A 17519-nucleotide genomic window follows, 5' to 3' on the forward strand; every position below is an offset into this window, starting at 1 on the left:
TTTTGTCTTCAAAAAGGCGTTCCTTGAAACACCAAGACACGGGTATGCAATAATCTGTAATTTTTTTTTTTTTCAATTACATTATTATTTCTTAGTTTAACTTTTTCTGCACAAAGGTATTTATTCAACTTTAAAACTAGCTTAACTTTCCCTAAGAGTTAAGGAACGCAATTCTTCCTTTCTATTCACAATTAAGTTCACCAAATTAATAATTAACTTGTGTGCTCATAACTATAATATATGCAAATTGTATTCTGCATTCTTTCTCCCCTTTTTTTAATAAAGAGAACATTTTTTTTTTTGAAATAGTTACCTCTATTAGTTTTTATTTAATTTGAATTTTTGGCATCTTGAATTCAAATTACGTTTTTTGCAATCACGAGCGTGTGTGTGTATGAATACACGTGTGTGTTGGTGTGTGCGTTTGTTTGTGTAGGCGCATGTGTGTGGGTGCGTGTGTGTGTTGTGTATGCAGTGCTGTGTGTAGGCGTGCGTGTGTATGTAGGCATATGTGTTTGTGTCTGTGTGCAGGCGTGAGTGTGTAGGAGTGTGTCTGTGCTTAGGCATGAGTGTGCGTATGTGTGTGTGTGTAGGCGTGTGAGTGTAGGATATGTACGCAACCTGGAGACGGTTTTCGCAAGAGGAGCAGCATCGGGAGACCGGTTGACGCGACGTTGGTGCTGGCGGGAAAATAAAATGATAGGAATTCAAAACAGTCAAATGAGAACAATAAGCAATCGTGATTGCTCAGAAAATAAGATTTCTTTAATACAAATAAATATTTTTTTGAAGTGCAGATATACAATTTCAGACTTTATTGTTAGTTTAAGGCATGTTTTCTCTGGGGGAGAGGGCGGGAGATGGATTTTTTCTGATAAATTACAAGTTTTCGCTATCAAAGTTTGCAATCAGGTTTTGGAAGTTTTCTGAAACGCTCTTTCTTCTATCTTTCCATATTAACACCAGGGGTGCCCATCCCCCTAAAAACAAGAACGCACCCCCCTAAATATCGTGAAGACACCCCCCCCCCCCCCCAAAAGGAAGAGATGCCCCTTAGAAAGTGAAAAATCTCCCTTAAAACAACCTCCCCTAAAAATTTCAATGGCGCAGTCTACACCATGACCCCCCCCCCCCCCCCCAAGTGGGCACCCCTGTTAATGCTTTAAAGTCGATTATTTCGTTTCTCAAAGTTGTACTTTTTATTTACACTAAATATCCGCGAAAATTCTAATAACGGGTAAAATTTTGAATGTTACACCATAATATGTGGAGGAATCAAATAAAATATTTTAACAATACTGCAAGAAATGTGCAATTTTGATATCAAATAAAGATAATGGTAAAACTTGTTTTAAAAAGATCACTTAATTTTTACGCAAACAAAATGAAAAGTAAAAACATTCGAAATGAATTCTTTCAAATATAACTTTGATATAATAAACGCTTAAGAAAGTATAATCATTCATAACTAACCTATCTGAGCCTTTAAATTGTCATAACATTTCAAAAATATTGAGGGGGGAGCTGTATTTACGCATCGAATGGTGTTTTGCATAGTAATCTAACTGCTCATGAGCTGGCTCTGCAAAACTTTAAAAACGGAACGGGAAGAAAATGAAATGAGCGATTAATGCACCAATCTTGCATGCGCTTAACCACAAAGCAACCCCTCTTGGTGAAGTCGCTCTTCGTATTGCGCGACTCTAAAGCGTAGCTTCTATATATAGGGACTCTAGTATTACCTAATATTACTTTGCAGTATTTCCTAACCATTAGCAAAAAGGTCTTCAGTATTTCCCCCTTGTTTCATGAAATGCTACAAATGCTGATAAGTTAATAAGTGAAAGTAGTGTTACTGTGTTTAATAAACTGCAGAAATGACAAATTGGAGGAACAAGAGCCTGAAAGAGAATTATCGGTTTTACTTGTGTGCTTTTGTACCATTGAAACAACTTTCTTTTTGACCTTTTTTTTTTTTTGTCTCAATAACAGGAAGGTAGAAGGGAGGAGATAAATCTTTCCTATTTAGAAGTGGCAACGATTGTTCACTTTTTTAGAGGGCGCTGTCGGCGAACCGCTCCCGTCAATCGCAGCAGATCAATGTAAATGATGCTAAGTTTCTCATTTTTTTAGAGGCAGCTATTAAAGCAAAAAAAAGAAAAATACTACGGGAAATTGGTTGTAATAAAGGGCTAATATAGTGGACAATGTACGACTTTCGTCCACAGGAAGTTTGCACAGTATTTTGATGGAAAAATGAATTTTATTTTTCATCACCAACTTGCCGAATTCGTCTGCTATTAATATTGCGCTGTGCGATGTTTTATTTATTACGAGTTGGAATTTTTCTATTCTTGTGAATAATTGACAAAATGAGAATGTAGTACAATTGTTTACGTAAATACATTTTTTTAAATTAGTTGTAAATTTCGTGACATGTTCCGAGAACTAATTAAAGCGAAATAATTTTTTGCTTTCACGACCTTTAACAGATAAAAATAAATGTTAATCTTCTATTTACTTAACTTCAAGCTGATATTGATTATAAAAGTTTTATTCATGTATTTACTCACTGCTTAGACATAATTATTATCATTGCTTTTTATTATTATTGCATTTATTTCGACAACCAAACGGAAAAAAAAATCGAGAAACCTTATTCATTAAAAAAAATTATAACTTGGAACTCTTTTTTGAGATATTTGTGGGATTTTCTGTTGAAATTAATCAAGTTTTCAAAAATTAAAATTTACTCTTATTGTACATGTATTTTTTAAATAAAAAAGGTTTTCCGATTTTTTTTTTTTTTTTTTGCGATTTGGTTGTAGAAAAAATTTAATAATAGAAAGCAATGATAATAATTATGTCTAAGCAGTGAGTAAATACATGAATAAAATTTTTATAATCAATATCAGCTTGAAGTTAAGTAAATAGAACATTAACATTTATTTTTATCTGTTAAAGGTAGTGAAAGCAATAAATTATTTCGCTTTGATTAGTTCTCCATAACATGTCACGAAATTTACAACTAATTAAAAAAATGTATTTACGTAAATAATTGTACTACATTCTCATTTTGTCAATTATTTACAGGAATAGAAAAATTCCAGCTCGTAATAAATAAAACATCGCACAGCGCAATATTAATAGCAGACGAATTCGGCAAGTTAGTGATGAAAAACAAAATAAATTTTTCCATCAAAATACTGCGCTAACTTCCTCTGTACGAAAGTCGTACATCGTCCACTATATTGTCCCCTTATTACAACCAACTTCTAGTAGTTTGTTTCTGTTTTTGCTTTAATAGCTGCCTGTAAAAAAATGAGAAACTTAGCATCATTTACATTGATCTGCTGCGATTGACGGGAGCGGTTCGCTGACAGCGCGCTCTGGGAAAAGTGAACAATCGTTGCCACTTTTACACTAGCAAATCCGTAGGACATTTCTCTCCTCCTTCCTACTCCGTGCTCAATAGAATAGTATTTCCATTCCTCTAAGCTTATTGCTACCGATGAAGGCAGATTGAAGATCTTGGAGATGTATTGATGTAAAAGTTAGAGTAAGAAAGCTAGCTATTTTGTTTTTTATGTCACAGTTAATACTTTCAAAAATCTTTTTTTTTTTTACAACAAAGGAAAAAAAATAACTTTAAAATTTTACAAACACACATATATTCGATTCCGTGCCGATTTTTGCTTCTAATAAATTAAGAACTACCTAATTTCTTGATAACTGAAGAGTGTTTTACTTGATTAAAGATGTTTCTAGTATAGTAACCATTTCAAATAAGTAAAAAAATATCAAAAGCAAAAAATTTCATAAGTTTTATTTATTAAGTATCAATTTACTATACTAATCTTTGAAATTTCATTCTATATTGATCGGCGCCGTCGTGCAAATGTCTTGTGAGCACTTCTATGATCCTGGCGTTCAGGGAAAATATAGTTAACACGTGGAAGGAGGTTTTGTAGACAAATATGAAATGAAAAAAGAAAAAAAATCTTTTTGCATTTAATTTATACAAAAAATAGTGTGTGAATATTAGTTTTGGAAAATGGCGTACATTTTTACTTCGTACCTCGAAATTATTTATAGTACTCCTCTTGTATGCTAATAATGCGTTTTGGAAAAGGAAAATATTTTAAATATCAAAGTTTGTTAACGCCAGTTTGAATGTCTATCTATCTCTAAGTGATGCATAATCAATAAAACTTTTATGCCTGTCAAAACATCACAACAGGACAGGAGCAGTGCGCAACTAGAAAATAGTATTAGACGCACATTGAAAAAACCCTCTTTTAAAAAGAGGGGATCCAGGGGTTCTCCTCGGAATTTTTTTTTAAACTTGTAGTTTTAATAATACAATTTTTAAGCGGTCTTCGGTGTTATGGGGGGAAAAAAGTACAAGGGGCTCAGCGGAAATATGTAGAAGTTAAAAAAAGCTGTAGAAGTAAAGCTTTAAAACGCGATTACAGTGCATATTTATTGACGTTAGGACAAAGGAGGAAACTCTTGGATTCCACCCGGTGTTTTTTTTTCTTGAAAAGTAGATAGAAATTAATTAATCTTCTCCCCTCCAATTTTTCGAAATTGAACTCCATAAACGCAATTGTAGACAACTTTGAAGAGTTTTACAGGAATGGTATTCTGGAGCTCCCTATGGAAAATTTTTCAAAATTAAAGTCCTAAAAACTTAGCTATATTTATGATATTAGTAAAAGATGTTCAGAGCCTATTCCACTTTTCTCGTAAGTCACGTTTAAAAAACCTATTTGTTGATGATATTAAAGGAAAGCGGTTCGGAGGCCCTTGCCCAAATATTTTCTGAAATTGAAATCTTAAAAACACAATTGTAAAACCATATTTGGTAACATTAGGGCCGGGAACCTTTCAAATTGAAGCTCCAAAAACGCAATTTCAGCTGATTTTCGAACGCAGTTCAGTGTTTGGTATTCAGGGGCTTTCCCAGGATATTTTGTGATATTGAAGATCTGGAAACGAAATTGGAGATGATCCGTAATGCGTCTGGGGGGGGGGAGTTGAAGTTTAGGAAGAGTAGCATATTAAAACTTTCTTATATTTAGACGAACTGCAAAAAAGAAAAATAATAAAGAAAAAAGAAAAGAAATAGGACGGAGAGGACGAGTAGCTGACCAATTAGCTGTAACTATTGAAAACTTTTAATTCAAAGATTTCTTTTGAAAAAAAAATAAAGTTTTACCCCAACGTCATTATTTTTTTTCGTATTAAAATCACTTTGTTTTCCAAAGACGCGTTTTTTTTCCCCTTCAATAATAAAGTATATTTTTGAAAAACATTTAACTCGGCATTCTGGAAGAGAAGGGACATGGTGTGGGGCAACCAGAGGAGTGCCGTGTGGATCCCCCCCCCCCTTCTGGTTTCGCCACGCAACAGGAGGGTACTGATTATATTTCTAAATCTAAGAGTAATATTATAGAGGATTTTCCACCTTTAAATTTGAAACTGAAACTTGCCGGTCAAACGAAAAATTCTAAATTATGGAATCGTTAAAAAAGCATTTAATTTAATATCTGAAACAAACATTGTCCAAAAACTCTTTCCTTAGCTTAATACACAAACAGTTGAAGAAAAAGGGCGTGGGGGAATCGAGTAATTATGGTTAAGTCGTTACTTTTCGGAACTGAAAAAGGTAACCTAATTTTTTGTCTACAATTTATGGTGTATTCTGCACAAGTAAATTATATGCAAACGTGCTTACCGTATCTTTTTAATTATGATAACATGAAAAAATGCAGTACAGTCGAATTTCCTCGAACATCAGTTAAATAACACCAAGAGAAATATTGCACAGATTTTGATATTTACAACATAGTCATCTTTAAGAAGCAAAATGGGAAATAGCAAATTTCTTGCGCTTCGTAAGCTTAAACTTGTGAAATTCTAGACATACCGAAATAGAAATCACGGCTCCAAATAGGAAGAAAAATGCAAAAGTATGTATAAATTAGTATGTGTTTTCACTGTAAACGATTGCGCCTTTGAATAGAATGCTTAGACACAGCATGTGAGCAGTATAATTTCACCGCCACTATTAGATATAATGAAAAGTTAAATTTAATTTTTCTGGTTGGAAATTCCCCCCCCCCCCCCCCCCCATTTGGAGCATTTTTGCTTGGTAGAGCTCGGCGCCTTTTTGACTCTCGCGACGCCGTGCTCCGCACGACCTTGCACATAGGGACGGCGCGGCCCTGCATGTCACCTTGTAAAACTCAAAGCATATCTATCGAACTTGTCCTGGTGATGTGCATTTGGTTTCACAGGAAAAATCCTGAGTTGGTTTTGGTAATTGAAACATGATCTATGACGTTTTAGAACCTAAAAACATACTATTTTTCATCGAGCTGTTGAAAATAACAAAGGCTGCTTTGTTGGAGGGGGCGTAAGACTGATTTTAGTCTAAAAGACTCGGGAGTCGGTCATTTTTCAACCGATCTGCAGTTTTGCCCAAGCCCAAGGCAAGGGCGGATCCAGAAAATGTTCAAGGAGGGGGCGATTGTTTTTTACTGTTCACTCTTTGGAACTTCAATTTCTTAAAACTTTCAAATGAGTGTACTGAACCCCATCGCTTACCCTTATGTAAAAAAAGGTGTCCTATAGTTGTGTTTCTTTTAAAACATATTCAGGGTGAGCCTTTGAACCTATACCTAGTTGTCATCTAAGATCGTCTAAAAATGAGATTTTAAAACTTCAATTTCAAAAAAAATCCTATTGAAAGTTCAAGTCCCTATCCCCAGAGTAATAAGAGGTGGGCTACGATTGCGTTTTCAAAACTTCGATTCCGGAAAAATTCCAAAGAATAGCTCCCTTTCTTCTATCACCATCGAAGATTATGTAAAATTGCGTTTTTGGAACTTTAATATTGAAAATATACTTGAAGAAAGTACTAGTTTCTCGGTTCAAGGAGGGGGCGATCGCCCCCATCGCCCCTCCCTTGTATCCGCCCTTGTCGCAAGGTCGCAGAGTTGGAGGCAGGCTAATACTGGAGTTAGATGTCGTGAGTCTAAGGTTTTAAAGTTTTAGAAGTCGAAATCATCAGCAAACCTAGAACTAAGGATATTTATGATAATAGGGAAAGTGAAAAGACTGTAAAGATTTGACGAAAGTGCAACTCTCTTGGTGGAGGGTGAGTAGTGGTCTCACATTTTTAGACGGATCATTTCATAGCATTACTACCAACATTTATTTTATAGTATTAACAATATAAGTAAAGTAGAGCTTTACTAGTTTATGCTTTTGCACTTAACTTGATCGAATACTTGTGACTTGTCTGCAGTTGGCGCAAACCTATCAATATTCACCGAGATATGCAACGCAACGTTTTGTGACTTACACCACTTTACAGTCGCCGTCCATAACGCCTTTTTGGGGAAAATGTAACAGTTAACAACGGTTTAAAACTTATAGGTGTGGATAGAGTGCGGTTTTTTAAATTAATTGAGGATTTGTAGTGTGTTTTTGCGTATCATGACATATCATTTGCATTTATTTTTGAATAGCATTGAAAAAAAATTTTTTTTTTGTTTTTTTACTACGACAACCTGTTATTCTTATGAAAGGACGGTAAGATCTAATCTCATCTTCTATATGGTCCCTTAAAACTTTGAACTCTAATATCTCCTTGAGTTTCAGTAGTACTATTGTCGAATGTTTTGTGTTGGAATTATTTTTCAATGGAGATTATTTCCCTAAATATAAGTTAGGGGACCTAGGGCCCATATAAAAAGTTAAATTTTGTATTGTTTGACTCATTTTTATTTTTGCTTCGAGCTTTCAATACCTTAACTCTGAATCTGATTGAACATTTTTGCAATTGAAAGTATGTATCTAGTAGGACTAACAGTTGCGAAAATAGAAGTCTTGCAGGTTAAAACGGAAGACTCTATAATGCCAAAACATAAATAAAACGTTTTATTGTATTTTATTTCATTTGTTTTTAGCTAATTCATGTAAAACTTTCTAAAAATTAAAGAACCCTCTTGCGAAAAAATGCAAAGCATCCGTTACCCGTCTCAGGGAGTTTTGGCGGATCTACCCGTTTATCGGACACACTGAAAGCATTCCACCAGTTTTCGGGAAAATGTTCGTTTCAGTACGTGATTCTGTGATTGTATCTGAATGCGCGTGAGCATTTTTGTTTTGGGGGCATTCTAACAGAGTAGTGCAGAGTCCAAGCTCATTACATAAATCCACAAAGGAAGAATACTACACTGTTAAAAAAAATGTATTCAAAAATAAAACTCTGAATGTATTCATTTTTTTTTTTTTTTGAATACAATTGATTCAAAAATGAGTAAATGTGGCATCAAATACAAACATACGAGAAATACGAGTCATGAAATGAGTACATGTGTTTCTCAAAATTGAACCTTATTGATTCGGAGCTATATTGAGTAATGAAAGTATTCAAAAATGAGTAAATTTTCATTATTTTTGAATACCCATTTTTAACAGTGTACACATACCCTTCACACAAACCTACACACAACTACCCACACACTCATGCCTGCACACAGACACAAACACATATGCCTACACACACATACACTGTTAAAAAAAATGTATTCAAAAATGAAACTCTGAATGTATTCATTTTTTTTGAATACAATTGATTCAAAAATGAGTAAATGTGGCATCAAATACAAACATACGAGAAATACGAGTCATGAAATGAGTACATGTGTTTCTCAAAATTGAACCTTATTGATTCGGAGCTATATTGAGTACTGAAAGTATTCAAAAATGAGTAAATTTTCATTATTTTTGAATACCCATTTTTAACAGTGCACTGTTAAAAAAAATGTATTCAAAAATGAAACTCTGAATGTATTCATTTTTTTTTGAATACAATTGATTCAAAAATGAGTAAATGTGGCATCAAATACAAACATACGAGAAATACGAGTCATGAAATGAGTACATGTGTTTCTCAAAATTGAACCTTATTGATTCGGAGCTATATTGAGTAATGAAAGTATTCAAAAATGAGTAAATTTTCATTATTTTTGAATACCCATTTTTAACAGTGTAAATGGTTTTGAAGACTTATCACTGCATCGGTGACAGTGTAGTTCTCCAGTTGAATGTGACTGCTGTATCTGAAAAGGTAATGCAAGGACTCGCTCAAAACAAAAATGTTCAACTTGACTCTTCATTTGAACTTCTGCTGATTGTGATCCGGTTCCGAACGCTCCAAAAGATGCGGTGTAGTCATTCGATTTGCTTTGTAGGTGTATCTCGAACACATCGTCCTTTTTTTTTTTCCTTTTCAGGGTAACTCCCATATGGAAAACGTTGTTTCCCCCCATTATTGGAAATTTTAATGTGATTCAATAGTTAACTCTCTAAATATCACCAAAAGTGGCCAAATTAAAACCAGATTTAAAAAAAAAAAAATCGGCAAATTTTTCGCCAAGTTGGTGTCAACACTTGGCGATACATCGCCAGTCTTTGGTCGCCAAGTGTCCGCCAAATTATAACACCACTTGAGTTTGCATCGAATCTAACAATGATTTCCCCCCAAAAAGGTGCAAAACACCCCTTTAGAAACACTCGAATGCAACCAAAAGGAGAGGTGTACAACTAGAAAACCACTGGGAGTCTAAGTACCAAATTTCAACTTTCTAGGACGTACCGTTCTTGAATTATGCGACATACATACTCGCATACGTACATACATACGTACGTACAGACGTCACGAGAAAACACGTTGTAATTAACTCGGGAATCGTCAAAATGGATATTTCAGGCGTCTATACGTTCTTACGTATATATGCATGCGTGGTCTGGTCGAAAAAAAAAAAAAAAAAAAAAGCTCAACATTCGGGGGTGAGCAAAATTAAATTAAGGTCGATATTTGAGTGTATTTTTTTTTCGCAAATATAGTACTTACTTTTTTGTAAGAGAAAGTAAAAAAACAGTTCAAGGATTTCCAAAAAAAAGGATGCGATTCGACTCCCATGGGGATTTTTAAGGACTATGTTTTGGCACGAAGCACATTTGGGGGGAAATGGGGTGTGGAATCAAATACTTACAGATGAAATCTATACGTCTAAAGATAGTATACAAGTATTTAAACGAAATTTGGTATTCTAATGTACCTCACTGAGATTTGCAGTTGATTAAGTTTTAGTGTTTAAAGCGAATAGAATATTCATAGAACCTTTATCGCGTTTAGCAGGTCAACTTGACTCTTCATTTGAACTTGTGCTGATTGTGATCCGTTTCCGAACGCTCCAAAAGATGCGGTGTAGTCATTCGGTTTGCTTTGTAGGTGTATCTCGAACACATCGTCCTTTTTTTTTTCCTTTTCAGGGTAGCTCCCATATGGAAAATGTTGTTTCCCCCCATTATTGGAAATTTTAATGTGATTCAATAGTTAACTCTCTAAATATCACCAACGGTGGCGAAATTGAAACTAGATTTTAAAAAAAAGCCACACTTGTCACCAAGTTGGCGACAAAACTTAGCGACCAAAAGACTGGCGATATATCGCCAGTGTCTGCCGAATTGTAACACCACTTAAGTTTGCATTGAAATTAACAATGATTTCCCCCCAAAAAGATGCAAAACACCCCTTTAGAAACACTCGAATGCAACCAAAAGGAGAGGTGCACAACTAGACACCACTGGGAGTCGAAGTACTAAATTTCAACTTTCTTAGGACATACTGTTCTTCAGTTATGCGACATACATACACGCATACGTACATACAGACGTCACGAGAAAACTCGTTGTCATTAACTCGAGAATCGTCAAAACGGACATCTCAGGCGTCTATACGTTCTTAGGTACATATGCACGTGTGATCGGGTCGAAAAAAAAACTCAACATTCATTTGGGGGTGAGCAAAATGGAAATTAAGGTCGATATTTGAGTGAAAACCTTTTCGCGAATACAATACTTACTTTTTTTTGCAAAAAGAAGTAAAAAATAGTTCAAGGATTTCCACAAAAAAAAAAAACGGATGCAATCCGACTCCCATGGGGACTTTTAAGAACTATGTTTTGGCACGAAGCACTTTTTGCGGGAATTGGGGTGTGGAATCGAATACTTATAAATGAAAGCTATACGTCTAAAGATAGTATACAAGTAAGGTAATTTGTAGTAAGTTACCGCCCTAAAGCCAGGGCGAAGGCAGAAATACTTAAAATACACCGCCAGCTCAGTTATTCCCTCCGAGGACTGCAGTTTCGTGCTTTTCAGCACTCATCAGCCCGGAATATATATATTGCTGCGGTCGCTCATCTGGTTTGCTAATTCTGCATTAGCTACCACTTTGTTTGACTCTCTTGGCTCCTTTATGAGATTTTTCGCCACCAGCTCACGTGATTCCTATTCCGGGCTTATGAGTGCTAAAAAGCACGAAACTGCAGTCATCGGATGGAATAACTGAGCTGGCGGTGTATTTTAAGTATAGTATACAAGTATTTAAATGAAATTTAGTATTCTAATGTACCTCAATGAGATTTGGAGTTGATTACGTTTTATAGTTGAAAGCTAATAGAATATTCATAGAACCTTCTTCTTGCTCAGCAGGACCGCTCCAAGGAGTCCTGCAGAAACGGTTCTGAGTTGTTTACTAGGTGTGACATTATTTGAATGAATTCCATACTCTGTATTAAGATCACTTTAACTCGAGGTATTCTATGTGTCTTACCTAGACTGCTTCTCTTTGTTGAATTTAGATTGAAACATTATTACTATTTTGTACGCAGTATTCACGTTTAAGAACCTATTAAGTACTAATATATGTATCAAAAATACGGAAGTTTCTTGGATGTTTGTAATCTTCTTTCCGAAATAGTATTCCATAAATGTGCCTCGATAAACATTTTTGTAGATGTATTTCCATTACAAATCTTATATTTATCATTTTATTTTAGAAATCAAATCCTCAAGTTATTAAAACGACCACAAAGTTGACAGCTGCCTGCCTCATCAGTGGAAACTTGACCGGAAGGAGAAACAAGGGATTATTTACGTTTTTTAATAGGGTAAGTTCATATTTTCTCCCCTCATGTGCATTATTATTACCCCACCCTCTGTTGCTTAGGTTGCAGTTTCAAAAATACAATGCAGTTTCAAAATACAGTAAAACCTGTTAGTTGACCACCTGTCTCAGTTGACCGCAATTTTCAGGCCCAGAATTAGTTTATATGAGGCCCCTAGTTTCAAAACCGGACACTTGTAGAAAACCAAATTTTAGAGGAGACGTAAAAGTCCGGTTTTGAAACTGAGGCAGACCTTCCCACCCCATTTCAAGGGGGAAAGAAGCGGTTTTTGAACCTAATATTGAGCAGGCAAATAGGTCTTATGATTCTCTACAAGATTAACAAAAAAAAAATCGAATTTTTTGCAAGTATCCGGTTTTGAAGATCTAAAAATTATTTTAAGGGGGAATACTTTCATGAGCTCTTTAACTAGCTCCAAATGTTCATGCTTTTGAACTTCTTAACTCTCTAGCCCCTCGAAGAGTATTAATATCTCGCTCCAAATAAAAAAAAACTACTGAACTGTCGAAAACGTGAAAAAAATATGGGGTGCCATTTCCAAAAAGTATGACGCGATTGGGAAAACGGTGGTTAAATGCGGCAGTGGTAAAGAGTTGTCTCAATTTTCCTAATATTCCTAAAATTTTGAGTTTGTCCTGAATAGGGGAAACTAGGCAGACTTGTCTCAATTTTTGTTCTTTTTATTTTTCTTTTTTTTTCGTAGAAAAGTTAAAACGAAATTAAAAAAAACACATAAGTAGTTTGCCATTTTGCGCATTATTGTGGCTAGCATAATTCTAAGTAGAAATGGTACAAAAAAATATATTCGTATCTGCAAATTGGTCAAGTGGCCCTATAGCTAAGAAGACTTTGACCCCGCATGAATGTTTGAAGACTCATAGATATTGAAACGTAGGTTTGGTGTTCTTTGCTCTAAAAAATGATGCTTGAAGTGAATGAACAAATGTTCACTCTTTAGGTGAAGTGTTACAGTTTTTTTAAATTAATCTTATTTCACGTCAGTAGAAAAGCAGAAGTCTACTTCAAAATTTTATCAGTTGAGATCTAAACAATACTTCAGTTATTTTATTAAGAAACAAATCATTGGTCTTGAAGATCATTAGTATTTTAGTTATTTGTCAAATAAAAATTTATTAGATCAAAATATTTTAGTTGTTCTTTATGTAAAGTAAAATTCCCCCTTCATATTCACTATATTAAAGTTGTTGCTTAAATAAAAGCAATTAAGGTCTAAATCACAGTATTTTAGCTCCTCATACACAAAAATTCATTTAAAAAATATCAAATTATTCTTTGGCTCAAGTCTCTTTAGTTAACTTGGGTCAAAGCTTACTAAGTAGCTTTCTCTCGTTTACCTTAAAATTTTAGCAACTTAGATCAATAAAGTCAAATTATTACGACGCAATCACAATGTTATCTAGGAAAAAATAAAATTTCATTGAAAAAACATCAAATTAGTGTTTGGGTCAAGTCTCCCTGGTTAGCTTGGATTCAAAGATCCCTAGTTAGCTTTCTTTAGTTAATCTTAAATTTTTAGCACCTTAGATTAAAGTTAGATAAAACTATTGTGTATCAATAGATATCTAGAAAAGTAACTAAAACATGTATACTTTTAAAATTCATTACCCTCAAAACTGGAGGATAAAATCGAACCAGAATCTCCCCAATTTATTTTTTAGGTGTAGTATCATTTCACACTGAATATCTTGAAAACCACTCATAATTCTGAATATGCTTACCCCTGAAAAGTAGTGTTGCGTGACTCGTCAACCTATAATATGACTAAAATTTTCTCTAAATATACTTTTCATTAAGTTAAGTTTCCCTTCGGGTCAAACCTCCCTATTGTAAAATATTCTCTATTCACACCACATTTCTGCATCAAAAGAGAAAGTTCGCCGTTAATTAATTTGAACTTTTTTTAATAAGTCTTGTTCACTTATTGTTTACATTTCATAATTAAAATTGAAATTTTTGTGCAGTTGTATCGAAGAAATCGCTTGTCAATCAAGAAATGATTTAATGGTGACAGTTTTTTCTTTGGTGAATGAGTGTATGAAATGGTGAACGGAAGACTCAGGATTTCAAATATATAGCTAGTTGCTAGCGTCCTGATGACTCTTGTGAGTCCTAATTTTAAATTTTTTTTTACTCATTTTATATTAGCATTTTTTCTTTTTTATGAAAACAATATGGCAATCTTAGTGCACTACACTAAAAGATTAGCCATGTGAGACTAGTTCTTTTATTGTATGCATACTATAAAATGAAAAGACCTTTAAAATTTAATATTACTTCAACCATCAGTTCTTAAACAGAAATTTAAAGTATGCTAAAAAAAGATTGTGTTCCATTTCCAACTTCGTTTGATTTATCTAATTGTGAAATGTAGATTATAATTATATTTATAACCAGTGAGAACACACAATGAAAAGGAAAGAAGCAACAATGTTTTATTCAGAGAATTTAATTAAAAGCGATTCGGGGGGCTAGAGAGGGGTGCAACACACTTTTTCCCATCTCATTACCACCTACTTGAAACAAATTTTATTTAAGGGGAGTCAGTACTTTCCCTAAATAGTAGTAGTACTATAAGTACCCAGTACCCTACCCAGTATACCAGTACCACCCAGTACCCTAAATACTTTCAAAAATTCGATTTTTTTATTTTTATATATTTTGAAACTCCATTTTAATACCTTTTTAATGATACAAACATCTTGAACGTGCTCATATTAGAAGTAAGTTAAAATAAGCTTTAAAAAATGTAAAACCTATTTTGAGGAGGTATGATTTTCCCCTTTAAATTGCAATATCTTGAAATGGTATTTTTGAAACTAAATGTTCCTTTTTCTCAGAAACTAAATTGTGTTAGGCTTTGAAATTTTTACCACCTATTCCATACATCTAACTGCATATACTGAAGTAAACTTTTTCTCATATTCGAAAATTATTTTTTTATAGAGCTGATTTTATGTGGCAAAATGGTATTTTTTGAAACAAATACAGTGACTTACACATTAGAATTTTTTACATAAAAAAACTAAGCTTTCTTTCTGTAAAATTTTACTTCAGTATAGAGAACCGAGTCTACTTGAGGTACAGAAAAAAATTCATACTTGTATCTTTAATAGATTTTCAGAAAAAGGTATATGAACCTGTGCAAATTAACATTGATGGTATAGGGGGTACTGACTCAACTTAAAAGTATTTATTGAAATATTTCATTTATTTTTCATTTTCAACAAACTTATTTTTTTCTTTCAGTTGGGTTTTTACGAGGAATCTAGCTGTCTTCTTTTTTAAATAGATGAAGCAGTCTCCTGATTTTGTGGGAATGTTTCTTTAAAAAAAGAAACCACGAATCCCCTCTGTATTGCACAGGTAAGAATTGCCCTAAGCATCCTAAAAGTTCTAATATTTTGAATTTTGTCCTAAATATCCAAAAACTTTCATTATTTTACCTCATATTTCTGCAGAGATAGAGAAAGTCCCACTGAAATTGATTCAAACTTCTAGTTCTAGTCTTATACACTAATGTTGTTTACAGCTCGCAAACCAGTGTATTAAATGGCAAACGGTAGACTTGAAAATTCAAATTTTTAGCCAGTGCTCAATTGACTGTTGATTCACTTTTATATTAGTAATAACCACTTTATTGAGGATTTATACTTTTCAATGAAAACAATAAGGCAATCTTAAAACACTAAAATAAATGGTATGATATCGAGAATAGTATGGCGTGTGAGACTTGCTACTATATTTCATGTATACTGTAAATAAAAAAAAAATGAAGTTGAAAAATGAAGTGTTTAAACCACAACTGTAAATTGCTTTTAAAAAACTTAAATATGTGTTTACATACATCAAAAGAAGAAAAAGCAAAAAAAAAAATCTTTTGTTCAATTTTTTTATAACTAAAATCTTGCAAGCTCAGTAAAAACAATAATGCTAAATTGTATTCATAGTATTCCCTCAAGAGCTATTGAGGGCACAACCCAGGTCAAAATTCATGCTAGAAATTTTCCCTATTTTCTAACCATTTGCTAGAAAATGTTTAAGCTTTTTTTTTGGAACAGAAAGGTGGGTAGAAAAGGGTGCAATAGTTCGAGTTGAATTTGTATTTATTAAAAAGTACGAAAATGTACCACCCTTATGAAGATACTTTGTAAATTTGACTTCAAATGGGAGTACCACAGCTAGGGTGTAAAGCTAATGATTGTTAGTCTTGTTTAAGCCCAAGAATTCCTATTTCATAAAGCTGGACTTGTATCTTCAAGTGTGACTTATTTCTTTGGATCTTATTAAAAGAAAACCAAATGAGCTAACTACTCGCAATGTGTTATGATAAAACAAGGTAAGGAATCTCTCCTGATTTTTCTTTAAGAAAACAAAATCTCTGCGAAGTTTTTTTTTTTTTTCGTAAAGGGAGGATGTAGATTCTTAACAAAGTTGACATAAATGAAGCATATGCTCCAAAATCCTAAAATTTTGAGTTTTGTTTTACAATTCCAAAAACTTTCATTATTTTGCTGAATAAAAAATTCTACCTAAAAAGGAAACTTTTCATGATGATATGCCTATATTTTAGAATAAAATAAACTTCGTAGACTCTAAGACATTTTCTCCAAAAAAGAAAGCGAAAAACCGATGCTGCTGCTTTTTTTCTGGAGAAGGGGTGTGGGATGCAGTTAACCAAAGCATATGCTCAATAGAAAGCTGTTTCTTCTATAACTCTAACTATACTTTGTAACTTTTGCATTTATTTCTCTTCTGCAAAAAATATTTAAAAAAAAAATACTAAAGAAAATAAAAACAGCTGTGCGGGAGATGTTGCAGAAAAGAATTGGGGGAAATTAATAGGGTCTGATTTTTTTGGTGTTTTTTCTCCCTTGTGAAAAGAAACAAAAATATGCAGGGGGAAGGGATATCCCCTCTTCTCTTAAAGTGCAGTTATGTGATAGAGGGGGTGGGGTGAAAGGCATCAAAACTTCTTTACGAACAATAAAGCTGAAAGTCTCTCTGTCTGGATCTCTCTCTGTGTGACGCGCATAGCGCCTAGACCGTTTGGCCGATTTTCACGGCATTTGGCACAGAATTAGTTTGTAGCATGGGGTGTGCACTAGGGTGGGCCGAAAAAACTTTTTTTGGAAATCTGTTTTTGGATAGTGCGGAAAAGTTGCTATATGGGCCCGTTATTGCCCATAAAAAATTTCGCTAAATTTGTTTAATATTTAGCCGGCGCTATTTGACCTCAAAAAACTGAAAAAATGGCAAAAATGCACTTTTTTCAAAAAAAAAAAAAAGGGGGGGGGGGTCGAAAATAAAAGTTTGACGCTATTTTCAGCAAACATTAGAAGTATCTGTCACTGAATTAGTTGAAATCCTCAAAGCCTTTTATACATTTCGTAGAATATTTAGCTACGTTCCTTTAAGACTTGAAACATTGGAAAAATGAAAAAAATA

This window comes from Uloborus diversus, unplaced genomic scaffold, assembly GCF_026930045.1.
Source record: "Uloborus diversus isolate 005 unplaced genomic scaffold, Udiv.v.3.1 scaffold_184, whole genome shotgun sequence".
Taxonomy (NCBI): domain Eukaryota; kingdom Metazoa; phylum Arthropoda; class Arachnida; order Araneae; family Uloboridae; genus Uloborus; species Uloborus diversus.